The sequence below is a fragment of the Bubalus kerabau genome, chromosome 14 (assembly GCF_029407905.1).
Source record: "Bubalus kerabau isolate K-KA32 ecotype Philippines breed swamp buffalo chromosome 14, PCC_UOA_SB_1v2, whole genome shotgun sequence".
Taxonomy (NCBI): domain Eukaryota; kingdom Metazoa; phylum Chordata; class Mammalia; order Artiodactyla; family Bovidae; genus Bubalus; species Bubalus kerabau.
In genome coordinates, this window is record NC_073637.1 from 52,948,045 (window position 1) to 52,961,642 (window position 13,598).

Consider the following 13,598-nt stretch of genomic DNA (forward strand, 5'->3'; position numbering starts at 1 on the left):
TTGATCTGCCTCTTGAGAAATTTGTATGCAGGTCAGGAAGCAACAGTTAGAACTGGACATGGAACAACAGACTGGTTCCAAATAGGAAAAGGAGTTCATCAAGGTTGTATATTGTCACCGTGTTTATTTAACTTACATGCAGAGTACATCATGAGAAACGCTGGACTAGAAGAAACACAAGCTGGAATCAAGACTGCCAGGAGAAATATCAATAACCTCAGATATGCAGATGACACCACCCTTATGGCAGAAAGTGAAGAGGAACTCAAAAGCCTCTTGATGAAAGTGACAGTGGAGAGTGAAAAAGTTGGCTTAAAGCTCAACATTCAGAAAAAGAAGATCATGGCATCCGGTCCCATCACTTCATGGGAAATAGATGGGGAAACAGTGGAAACAATGGCTGACTTTATTTTTTGGGGCTCCAAAATCACTGCAGATGGTGACTGCAGCCATGAAATTAAAAGATGCTTACTCCTTTGAAGGAAAGTTATGACCAACCTAGATAGCATATTCAAAAGCAGAGACATTACTTTGCCAACAAAGGTCCATCTAGTCAAGACTATGGTTCTTCCAGTGCTCATGTATGGATGTGAGAGTTGGACTGTGAAGAAAGCTGTGCGCCAAAGAATTGATGCTTTTGAACCGTGGTGTTGGAGAAGAATCTTGAGAGTCCCTTAGACTGCAAGGAGATCCAACCGGTCCATTCTGAAGGAGATCAGCCCTGGGATTTCTTTGGAAGGAATGATGCTAAAGCTGAAACTCCAGTACTTTGGCCACCTCATGCGAAGAGTTGACTTATTGGAAAAGGCTCTGATGCTGGGAGGGATTGGGGGCAGGAGGAGAAGGGGACAACAGAGGATGAGATGGCTGGATGGCATCACTGACTCAATGGATGTGAGTCTGAGTGAACTCCGGGAGTTGGTGATGGACAGGGAGGCCTGGTGTGCTGCGATTCATGGGGTCGCAAAGAGTCGGACACGACTGAGCCACTGAACTAAACTGAAATCTATCCTAAAAATAATGTGAATATCCCTTGAGAGGCTGTGTATTAGAGTATATGAAATCGTTGTTAGGCTGGAAACCACTAGAAGCATAAATTCTTATTCTGATATAATAGAGTAAAAACATAAACCCCAAGGGTATAGTCCAAAGTATCTTGAGGAATGTAATTAACCAAAACCCCAATGAAAATATAGAGCATAACTATTATCTTACCCTCGTGCCATCTATTGTCCTCCACTAGCCTCCCCAAAGAAGTTCTGGAATATCATTAACATAGAATCATACTGTGTGTACTTTTAGGTCTGGCTTCATTGCTGACTATAATGTTTTGAGAGTCATATCTGTTTTAGCATATATTACTAGTTATTACCAGTTTGTTCCACCTAATCTTTGAGTAGAATTCCATTGCATAAATTGACAAATTTGTTTACCTGTTCTGTTAATAATGGATATTTTATTGCTCCCAATACTTTCCTATATTGAATAAAGCTAAAATGAATAATTGTAAAAATGCATCCTGTGGACATACATGTTTTCCATTTCTTTTCTACAAATACTTAGGATGGGAACTACTGAATCAAAAGGTAGGTGCATAGTTAACTTTATAACTATTTAACAAATAATTTTGCATAGTGATTTGATGATTAGACACTTGTATGTCTAATCTTATTTGAAATTTCTACTTGTCCCATCATCTTCTCAAACATTTGGTATTGCTAGTCACTTTATTTTAGAGGTTTTACTGGGTGTATCATGATATATAATTAGGGCTTTAAGTTACAATTTTCTGATGAAAACAATGTTGACCATCTTTCCATATGTTTATGAGTGCTAATATAACCTCTTTTTGGAAATATTACAATTATAATCAAGACTTGATAACACTAGTGTAAAGCTAAATAAGTAAAGCAATAACATTGATAGTCCGAAAGAGACTCAAATGTATATGGACATATAATTTTTAACTCTTACAAATGAAATATATATATATATATATTCCCTCAACTACATAGTATAACATAATCTATATTTTTCTTCCACTTTTATAACTGAGGAAGAGATTTTTTCAAATAAGTTGTTCATTTTTAATAACAATTTATTTGATTAAAAAAGTGTTAGTCACTCAGTCACGTTCAACTCTTTGTGACCCCATGGACTGTAGTCTGCCAGACTCCTCTGTCCATGGAATCCTCCAGGCAAGAATATTCAATGAGTTGCCATTCTTCTCTCCCAACCCAGGGATCTTCCCAACCCAGGGGTCAGACCTGCATCTTCCTCATTGCAGGCATATTTTTACCATGTGAATGTAACAATTATTATTCTATTCTCTTATTCACATACATTTATATGTCTTTCTGATTTTTATTATAAAATTTAATTACTATTTTTGTGAAAAGGGATTTATAAAATTATGCCATAATTTAAAAATTATGGTAGAAACATTAAACAAGAATTTACTCTCTTAAAAATTTAGGTGTACAATACAGTATTGTTGGTTGCAAGCACAAAGTTCTACTTCAGATGTCTAGAATATATCTTGCATAATTGAAACTTTATACAATGGAGGGTTTAGTAGCAATCCTCCATTTTCCCCTTCCCCAAGCTCCTAGAAACCACCATTCTACTCTCTGCTCCTATGAGTTTGACTATTTTAGGTACTTACAGAAGAGGAATCATGCAGTATGAGTCTCTCTGTGATGAGTTATTTCACTTAGCATTCCATTATTCCACTATATGTATGTGCCACATTTTCTTTATCCATTCATGTATAGATGAACATTTATATTGGTTCCATATCTTGGCAATTGTGAACAATGCTGCAATGACCATAGTAGCAAATATCTCTTCAAGATTCTTTGGTTAATAGCCATTCTAGTAAGTATGCTGTGATACCTCATTGTGGTTTAATTTGCATTTCACTGACCATAGAAGAAAAAAAGCTATTAACTTGTCTTCACCATAATTAAAAATTGCTTTCTTTCAAAAGATATTGATAAGAAATAAACAAGCAAACAACAGACTGGGAAAAATATATTTCCAGCATATATCTAACAAAGGACTCATATCTCAGTTACATAAAGAAATTCAACAAATTGGTTTATGTATACAGGTCTAATAATCATAAGAACCTTTAAGCACTACAAAAAATGAGGTATTAACAGAGTTCACATGGAACATTGAATCCCATGCATCTTATTCTCTCTCAGAGGCCCTTTAGGTCTCTATGTAATACCTCTGTGGCTGAAAACAAATGCTCAGATGTTGACATTTAAAGTAGAATTATAAATAAAAGAACAATGTTTTTACTTGATGTTTTTTCTCCCTTAGGAAATCTTTTTGGGAAATCTCACTGTCAGAAAAAAAGTTCTGCCTACATCTAAGGATGTTCTCTAGCTACCATAAGAATTTACATTGTCCAAACTTTCACCAAAAGCAACAGTTTACCCCTGTCACTGGCTGATATGTGGGCTAACAATGAGAAGTTTAGTGATTTGTTCAAGGCTCCTTTTGAATTGCTATGGATGTAGGACTATTCCAGTTTTCTGACCAAGTCTAACAAACCTCTACTTATTTCCCTTCTACATCAAGATGATAACATAAATATTTCAGGATCTCAGATCTCAATGAATATTTTTATCAACTCTCAATAAGCAGTTTTTTTCTTCTGCCTGATAGTAGGACAGTCTAGTGAAAGTGAAACACACAGACACACATGCTATGCTATGCTATGCTAAGTCACTTCAGTCGTGTCCGACTCTGTGTGACCCCATAGTCAGCAGCCCACCAGGCTCCCCCGTCCCTGGGATTCTCCAGGCAAGAACACTGGAGTGGGTTGCCATTTCCTTCTCCAATGCATGAAAGGGAAAAGTGAAAGTGAAGTCGCTGAGTCTTGTCTGACTCTTAGCGACCCCATGGACTGCAGCCTACCAGGCTCCTCCATCCATGGGATTTTCCAGGCAAGAGTACTGGAGTGGGGTGCCATTGCCTTCTCCGACAGACACACATACCCCCACACAAAATGAAGCTAATCTTACTACAGTGGCAGAGTAACACATCATTTCTGATGAAAACATAATGGCTACAGGTGTTCACAATTTCCACCATGACTTATCTCATTCAGGTTTTTTTATCCAATAAGCATTTCTAGCATGGAGGGGACAGTAGTTTATCTACCAGTTTTTTGCGGGCCCTGGTTCTTAAACACTTTTGTATCATTACTACAATGCCTTGCTCATTAAATACTGCCTGAAATAATTTCATTGTCTTAATTTACCATTCTTCTCACAAGTAGTACATTTCAATTAAAAGTCTCTGCAGCTTTGTCTTTTTGTTCCACCATACAATTGTACTCCAAATTGAATTAATTAATTTTTGTGGGTTTATCTGTAGCCTAGCACTATATCAATGTTTGCTAAAAAAGTATATCCTTAAAACATGAAAATTCATTTATAAACAACTTTGAAGCATAAGTAATTCATAAGTTGGAAGCTTATGAAAAAATAAAATATAATATAGTTACTCTAAGAAGTCAATTGATATCACCATATCATATTATGCTCCTCTGTTAACTTCAGTGTGAATGTGCGTGTTTGTATGTGTTTGGTCCATCCTCCCATCCTCCTACATGCTTAAATAATAATGCAAATTTAAATGTATAGACTTAGTGATGTGTTCCTTGATATTTAAAAACCATGCTATACTTATATAAAGAAAATACCTAAAGATGGTATGCAGTCTATGGGTTCTCTATTATTAATTGGTACATCACTTATTTCAATGTTCCTTTTAGAGCATTTCAACTATTCATTAAGTAATATATTTTAGGAAAATTCTAAGTATCTACGTATTCTATTTTAAAAGAAGCATCACATTGAATTTTTAGAAAGCAATTATTTGATTAGTAATATTAAGTTCTATACTTTCCAATATACATAAATAATAAACTAAGTATATGGCATCCTGTAATAAACCAAAAAGGAAATTAATCAGCCTTTTTATTTAATATGAACAAAGAGGGAACAAAGAAGGGGAACAAAGCATATTCATTAAGGAAACAAATAGGGGAGGATTAGCAATTTTCAAATCTCTTCATTGTTCCTGACTCTGTCAGTAGTTTCAAATAATCAGGGCATCATGGAACTTAGGTATCAACTCATCTCACACCATCATTTTGTAAATCTTTGAATCTCAGAAAGGTGCCAATTCTCTAATCAAATATAATCTAATAAAGGATATATCTTAGATTATATTTTGATACTATGGTTGTTTAAAATTCTAATTAGTGTATTGAAGTAATTATTAAATAGGATCTTGTAGACTATTTATTCCCTACACAGTTTAGAAGAATCACAAGCATTTCTCACCTTTGCAAATTGCATTTAAGGAAAAAAGTACAAACGGTATGTTTTTTCCCATGATAAACTATAAAACCCATTAAGTAATCCTGATATTTAAGTGGTTCTTTGGAAAAATGAATATTAGTTATCTAAATAGAGTATATCAGGAATAACATTAAATGTTTTACAGTTTAAATTCTGTTAACTTACAAATAGTAATTTTTATCAAGTCATATATGACAAGAATTCATTTTAGAAGTTAGTAAGGCACATTTATATCTCTTAAATGAAAAGAAGATGGACTTATAAAATGTTAGAGAATCCTATAGCTCTTGGAGGGTATATTCAAGAGCATCTTCAGTCAGTAAAGAAAACCCTAGATCCAGCACTGAATCATGTAAATTATAGGTATTTTAGGAACTCAGTTGAAGAGGGATTATATAACTTCCCTCTGAGCTTTGAAAATCTTGTTGTCAGGATTTTCTTCTTCCTATCTAACCTACATCACTTATGCTTCAGTTAAGTGCATTACTTTTTTTTTTTTTTTTCTTTCTCAGTATAAATTGAGAACTGCTGAGATAGAGCTGATTTAGAGACTGAAACAAGTTGAATTGTTTCCCAGATTACTATCTCTAAGAAGAGAACATTCTAAAAACAGAGCAGTCTGGGTAACTTAAATACAGTTAAATATGGTGAATTACCAAAAAAAAATATATTTCCCTGAAATGATTTGTAAAAGTCTTGAGAAGTAGTGGAATTTGTGGTAAACTTACTTTTACTTGGTTTCATATTGCCAATGCCTTAGGTAAACATAGGTAAATGCTCTCTTTAAAAACAACAAAAACAGAAAAATGAATCAGCATATATTCAGAAATTTCAGAATATGTAGAACTGTACTATATAGAGAGTTCTACATACTTTGAATTTTTTATTCTTAAAATAATATAATGTACAACATGGGGAATATGGCCAATATTTTATAAGTGTAAATGGAGTACAACCTTTAAAAATTATGGTACACTGTATTATATACCCATAACTTGTATATCAATAATATTGTAAATAAGCTATACTTCAATAAAAATGTATTTCAAATTTCTTTGATTTATCTGAAGTTATTCTTAAATGAGGACTTCCCTGGAGACTCAGTGGTAAAGAATGTGCCTGCAATAGGAGAAGTGTGTTCAATCCCTGGAAAGATCTCCTGGAGAAGGGAATGGCAACCCAAGAAATCCCATGGACAGAGGAGCCTGAGAGATGACACCCAAAAGAGTCGGACAACACTTAGCAACTAAACCACTGCCACCACCACCATTCTTGAGTGAATATTATGGTTCCTATTATGGGCTGCCAACGTGGCGGTAGTGGTAAAGAACCCACCTGCCAATGCATGAGATATGAGACCCAGGTTCGATTCTTGGGTCAGGAAGATCCCTTGGAGGAGGGCATGGCCATCCACTCCAGTATTCGTGCCTGGAGAATCCCATGGACAGAGGAGCCTAGTGGGCTACAGCCCATAGGGTCCCAAAGTCTGACACAACTGAGGCAACTTAGCATGCACACATGGTTCCTATTAATACTTAAGTTGGTGAAACTTCATCACCACGTGATTATAAAAACTTAGAGAAGATGGCAGAAACACAGCTTGAGATGAAAACTTGTGTGCCAAATTCTTAGGTGTTTTTCAAACCAAGTTCACATACCTGACATTATTAACAAAGCATGGTTTGATCAGTAGCTCTATGCCTATGATTTTCTATCCTTTCAAGGTTAGAGAAGCTGTGAGAAATTCTTGTCTTTGGAAGAAATCCAACCAGAGATCCATCTTTGAGAGAAATGAGACTTTATATTCTGCATAAATCTAGAGATTCCTGTAGTACCTGCAGTTGAGCTGAATTTACGAACAACCACAGAGAAAAATTATCCAGGTCACACCAAACTTGGAAAACTTTATTCATTAAAGAGAGAGAGAGAAAAAAAAAAAAAGAACTTAGGGAAAAGTAACTTTGTTGTTGGTCAGTCACTAAGTTGGGTCTGACTCTTTGCAACCCTCTGGACTGACCAAGCTTCCCTGCCCTTCACCATCTCCCAGAGTTCGCTCAAACTCATGTACATTGAGTCAATCATGCCATCCAACCATCTCATCCTCTGCCTCCCCCTTCTACTCCTGCCTTCAATCTTTCCCAGAATCAGGATCTTCTCCAATGGGTTGGCTCTTCATAACAGGTGGCCAAAGTATTAGAGCTTCAGCTTCAGCATAAGTCCTTCCAATGAATATTCAGAAGGACTGATGCTGAAGCTGAAACTTCATTTTATCAGAACATTTTATTTTATTTTATTTTTTTAATTTTATTTTATTTTTAAACTTTACATAATTGTATTAGTTTTGCCAACACATGTATACCTGTGGCGGATTCATTTTGATATCAGAACATTTTAAAATGGAACATTTTATCCATTAAAAACAAGCAAACAAACAGAACTTCAACAGAAAGGGAAAAATAATTTAAGAGATTATAATTCAGACAACCTGGGTTAATCAAGGTGCTGACAGTCCAAATCTGTTGTACTTGAAATGACTTTGCAAGTTCAGTGTTGAAAAATAAAGAAAAATAAACTTTTTTTTTTTTTTTTTGGCTTCTATCACTGCCCTACTTGAAATTGTAAGACTTGAGATTTTTCTCTGCATTTTTTTTTTCATTTTCGCCCTTTTCCAGGTACCACATAAGTATTTTATGTAATCTAAATAGTATATGTTCAACTTCTCTTGCAGACAATTCTGTTGCACTTTAAAATAATCCATGTGAAGAGAGAGAGAAAAAAAAATTTGCACAGAAATATCTCATATCCAGATAAGAAATTACCACAATACAGAAATGTTCCAAATCCTATAAAGGGGGAGAAAAAAACAACTAAAAATGCTTAAACTCAGAAATATTTTAAAACTTATACAAAATCTATAACTGAGATTAAGTTTTCTAAAATATGAATTATATCCAAGTTACTAATTAAAGATCCAGGTTTCTGAGCATCAGCCTCAACTTCCTAAATCAAAATCTCCACAAAGGTATGTCTTGGAAGTTTGCATTTTAACATTTCCTATGAGATTACTCCAACCACTAAAATTTGACAAGTATAATCCTACAGAGTTTGGGAATTCCCCGGTGGCACTAGTGGTAAAGATTCTGCCTGCCAGTGCCAGGGACACAAGAGACATGGGTTTGATCCTTGAGTCAAGAAGATTCCCTGGAGGAGGAAATGGCAACCCACTCAAGTATTCCTGCCTGGAGAATCCCATGGACAGAGGAACCTTACGGGTTACATACAGTACATGGAGTGGCAAAGAATCGGACATGGCTGAGCAAACACATACACCTGTAGAGTTTCATAGATATGAAAACAAAGTAAGACCTCTTTCAACAAGAGAAACTTTCACGATGCCAGGGTCTAAGTCCCTTTAGACTGATTGCTGCTGCTGCTAAGTCGCTTCAGTCATGTCTGACTCTGTGCGACCCCATAGATGGCAGCCCACCAGGCTCCGCCGTCCCTTGGATTCTCCAGGCAAGAACACTGGAGTGGGTTGCCATTTCCTTCTCCAGTGCATGAAAGTGAAAAGTGAAAGTGAGTCGCTCAGTCGTGTCCGACTCTTCACAACCCCATGGACTGCAGCCTACCAGGCTCCTCCATCCATGGGATTTTCCAGGCAAGAGTACTGGAGTGGGTTGCCATTGCCTTCTACATTAGACCAATTAGCTTGGTTGAAACAGAAGATCCCTTCATCTGGCCAGAAAGCCATCTCAATAAAGCTGGTGTTGGTTATAAAAGCAAGATCAAGCAAATAACAGTAAAAGCAATCACCCCACTGCTGAAGTCTCCTTGAGGACAGAGACTATGTTGTTCACAGTTCTGTTCTTGGCATAGAGTAGGCACATGAATATTTTTCAAAAGAATGGGTGAAGATGATCAGAAAGTTTGCCCTAACAGTCAAAGGGCAATCAATTGCCTTATTGAAAGCAGAGCAGTTTAATTCAGAATGAATAACTGGCCACAATACCTTGAATAATCCAGCTCCTCAGTACCTTGAAGGCAATGATGTGTGGTGGAAACTAATGGAAAATTACCAGCCAAGAGTGAAAGCAAGCTGTGTTCTTAACCTTCTCTGTGCTTTTCCTTTTTACTATGCAACTGACATATAATTATCGTTTTCAACACTGCTGCTTATGGTATTCTTTGTGAGCAAGGTATTGACATACTATAATTCTTTCTGCATCTTTCTATTGTGTTTTTTCCATTTAAACTTTCAGTAATTTTTAAATGAAACATTATTTTATTGCAAAAATGGTACAGAGATACTGAAAATGATGAGAAAGTTTAAATGCTAACAGTATATCTTAATGACAACATCCAATGGATCATAGAAAAAGCAAGAGAATTCCAGGAAAACATCTACTTCTGCTTAATTGACTACACTAAAGCCTTTGACTCTGTGGATCTCAATAAACTGTGAAAAAGTCTTAAAGAGATGCGAATATAAGACCACGTAACCTGCCTCCTGAGAAATCTGTTTGCAGGTCAAGAAGCAACAGCTAGAACCAGACATGGAACAAAGGACTGGTTCCAAAATGAGAAAGGAGTTCAGTGCAGTTCAAATTGCTCAGTAATGTCCGGTTCTTTGCAATCCCATGGACAACAGCATACCAGGCTTCCCTGTCCATCACCAACTCCAGGAGTGAAAAGTTGGCTTAAAACTCAACACTCAGAAAACTAAGATCATGGCATCTAGTCCCATCTCTTCATGGCAAATAGATGGGGAAGCAATGGAAAGAGTGACAGACTTAATTTTGGGGGGCTCCAAAATCACTGCAGATGGTGATTGCAGCCATGAAATTAAAAGATGCTTGCTCCTTGAAAGAAAAGCTATGACCAACCTAGACTGCATATTGAAAAGCAGAGACATTACTTTGCCAACAAAGGTCCATCTAGTCAAAGCTATAGTTTTTCCAGTAGTAGGTATGGATGTGAGAGTTGGACCATAAAGAAAGCTGAACACTGAAGAATTGATGCTTTTGAACTGTGATGTTGGAGGACTCCTGAGAATCCCTTGAACTGAAAGGAGATCCAACCAGTCCATCCTAAAGGAAATCAGTCCTGAATATTCATTGGTAGGATTTATGCTGAAGCTGAAACTCCAATACTTTGGCTGCCTGAAGGGAAGAACTGGCTAATTGGAGAAGACCCTGATGCTGGGAAAGATTGAAGGCAGGAGGAGAAGGGGATGACAGGATGAGATGGTTGGACGACATCACCGACTCAATGGACATGAGTTTGAGCAAGCCCTGGGAGATCGTGAAGGACAGGGAAGCTTGGTGTGCTGCAGTCCATGGGGTCACAAAGTTGGACACAATTGAGTGACCAAACTGAACTGATCTTAATGCAGGCAAACATTTAAATTTAAAAATGCTTGGATTTTAAAGCATTAAATTTTTGGCATAAATTGAGTGCTAGTAAAGGGAAAAATCAATACCTAGAGAACAAGTGAAACAATCTAGCAAAAGCCTATAATATTTAGTGGACTAAAGCAGACATTATTGTGAATAAGAATTTTATAGTCTGAAGAATTCATACATATTGAATGACAAAATTTACATAAAGATATGTTTATGAAATAAAAATTTCACAACCCAACCTTCAGATACAATTAGGGTAACTCATTCACCTATTTATTACAATTTTGACTTTCTGAAAACTTGGTAAAATAAAGTTCATGATTAGATAAAAATATTTTTATTTAATGAAATGAGAAGTCAAAATCTAATGGGTGATTTTAGGTGGGATAAAATTTGCAACACCAGAAGTGGCACAAAGATGATCCACCATCATTTCCAATATAAATTTATAAATAGCATATATTTAAAATATTATATATTATTTACAAATAAGACATCCATGCAAACCTAGTGTCATAAATAACATTATAAATGCAACACCTACTCTTACGTAAAGAAATATTGAAATAAAAACAAAATAAAAAATAGACACTGTCCAGATGGAAATATAAATGGAAGAAGAATATTGTAGACAATATCAAAAGCTGTGAGATTTTCAATTAATTGTTATCAGCCCAAAATAGCTGGAGTGTAGGAGAGAAGAATTGTGGAAACTGAACACATACAATAGCTGTTTTGTTAATACATGTGAAAACTTGACCTTTTATAATATCCACTCTGTTTTAATCCTGAATCCCCCATTATTCCACTGGCATGAATCTTTCCAAGCCTGGGCATACCTGCCAGCAAACTGTCCTACTCATCCCTTTTACACATGAAAGAAAATAATGTAACTGCTTTGCATTAATAACTCTTTTCTCCTGAGACTCTCTGCTGAGAAAGTATAAACCAAGATTATTTTTACCACCTAGGAGTAAAACAACATCATCACGCCATTAATCATCAGACCTAAGAAAAACCAGATCTGTTTCCTAGGTCTGATGGTCTTCTTCAAATTCTGGTTATGGTAGCAGTTAAACACCATGATCCATGCTTACTTTTGCTTGTGTGTGAGTTAGAAAATATATTATCCTTTGTGTTTAATGAGGAAAATATTGGCACAGTTGATAAAAAAACAGATTTTAGGCATTTTAAAATGCACTAATAATTATAATCTGGTTTCTCTTCAAGAGATTGTATAAATATTTCACCTTTTAAAATGTACTAATATTTAAATTTGAATATTGCATAACATTCCCTTTTCATAGAATTTTATATATCTGAATTCAAAATATGTTTGAAGTCTCCATTCCTAAGTCTCAATCTGGTATCTACATTCATAACAATGTGTGGAAACACTGTTTCCACTCTGCTCAAAGATTTGAATGGAAAACATACAGGCATAGATAAAACATATAGCTAACAATAGGAATATACAGTTCTTCACAATTTATAGAGTGCTTGAATATATATTATTTTATGTAATCTTCATAATATTATTTGTGTGAGATTTCATTGTCACCATATCCATTTAGAAAGAAATTGAGATCTACAGGCTATTCTTTAAATTATACTGCTAGTAAATTTCAAAACTTACTCTTAAAATAATCCTATCACTAATCCTTGTTTGTTTCCCAAAAGTTGTGTTCCAGGTTACAGCCAACATGAATATGAAGCCAATGTCAAGGGTGACATCATTCTGAAAGGTAATTAGAGTATTTCTGAATCATTAATGTATCATTTAATTTTAATTAAAAGTCATCCCTCTTGTAAATACTTATCAAGGATACCTAAAAAGCATTAGAAAAGAAATTCCAGATAGATCAGATGAAACTGAACTACGTAACAAGTAGTAGATAAAGCAAATCAACCTTCATTATACTTCTGATGGTTCATCAAAATAATTCCAAATGCACACCTGACTTGTCTGTTTATCTATCGATCTCTAATTAAGATAGGTAAGTAGAGTTCCAAAGAATAGCAAGGAAAGATAAGAAAGCCTTCTTCAGTGAACAATGCAAAGAAATAGAAGAAAACAACAGAATGGGAAAGACCAGAGATCTCTTCAAGAAAATTAGAGATACCAAGGGAACATTTCATGCAAAGATGGGCTCAATAAAGGACAGAAATGGTAGGGACCTAACAGAAGCAGAAGATATTAAGAAGAGGTGGCAAGAATACACAGGCGAACTGTATAAAAAAGAGCTTCATGACCCAGATAATCATGATGGTGTGATCACTCACCTAGAGCCAGACATCTAGAATGTGAAGTCAAGTGGCCCTTAGAAAGCGTCACTACAAACAAAGCTAGTGGAGGTGATGGAATTCCAGTTGAGCTATTTCAAATCCTGAAAGATGATGCTATGAAAGTGTTTCACTCAATAGGGCAGCAAATTAGAAAAACTCAACAGTGGCCACAGGACTGGAAAAGGTCAGTTTTCCTTCCAATCCCAAAGAAAGGTAATGCCAAAGAATGCTCAAACTACCACACAATTGCACTCATCTTGCACTCTAGTAAAGTAAAGCTCAAAATTCTCCAAGCCAGGCTTCAGCAATATGTGAATCATGAGCTTCCAGATGTTAAAGCTGGTTTTAGAAAAGGCAGAGGAGCCAGAGATCAAATTGCCAACATCCGCTGGATCATTGAAAAAGCAAGAGAATTCCAGAAAAACATCTATTTCTGCTTTATTGACTATGCCAAAGCCTTTGACTGTGTGGACCACAATAAACTGTGGAAAATTCTGAAAGAGATGGGAATACCACACCACCTGAC

The 13,598-nt window shown here is 35.8% G+C and overlaps 1 long non-coding RNA gene across 10 annotated transcripts in view; it reads right to left on the reverse strand.

Moving 5' to 3' along the window:
• Positions 1-13,598, reverse strand: part of LOC129626937 (uncharacterized) — a 141,424-nt gene that overhangs the window by 83,984 nt on the left and 43,842 nt on the right. For 7 of the 10 annotated variants that reach the window (XR_008702307.1, XR_008702310.1, XR_008702308.1 and 4 more), the window contains exon 3: positions 2,666-2,819. The exons of the other annotated variants lie outside the window; for them this stretch is intronic. This is a non-coding gene — a long non-coding RNA (uncharacterized LOC129626937). The remainder of the gene's footprint in view (positions 1-2,665; positions 2,820-13,598) is intronic. 10 annotated transcript variants of the gene reach the window in all.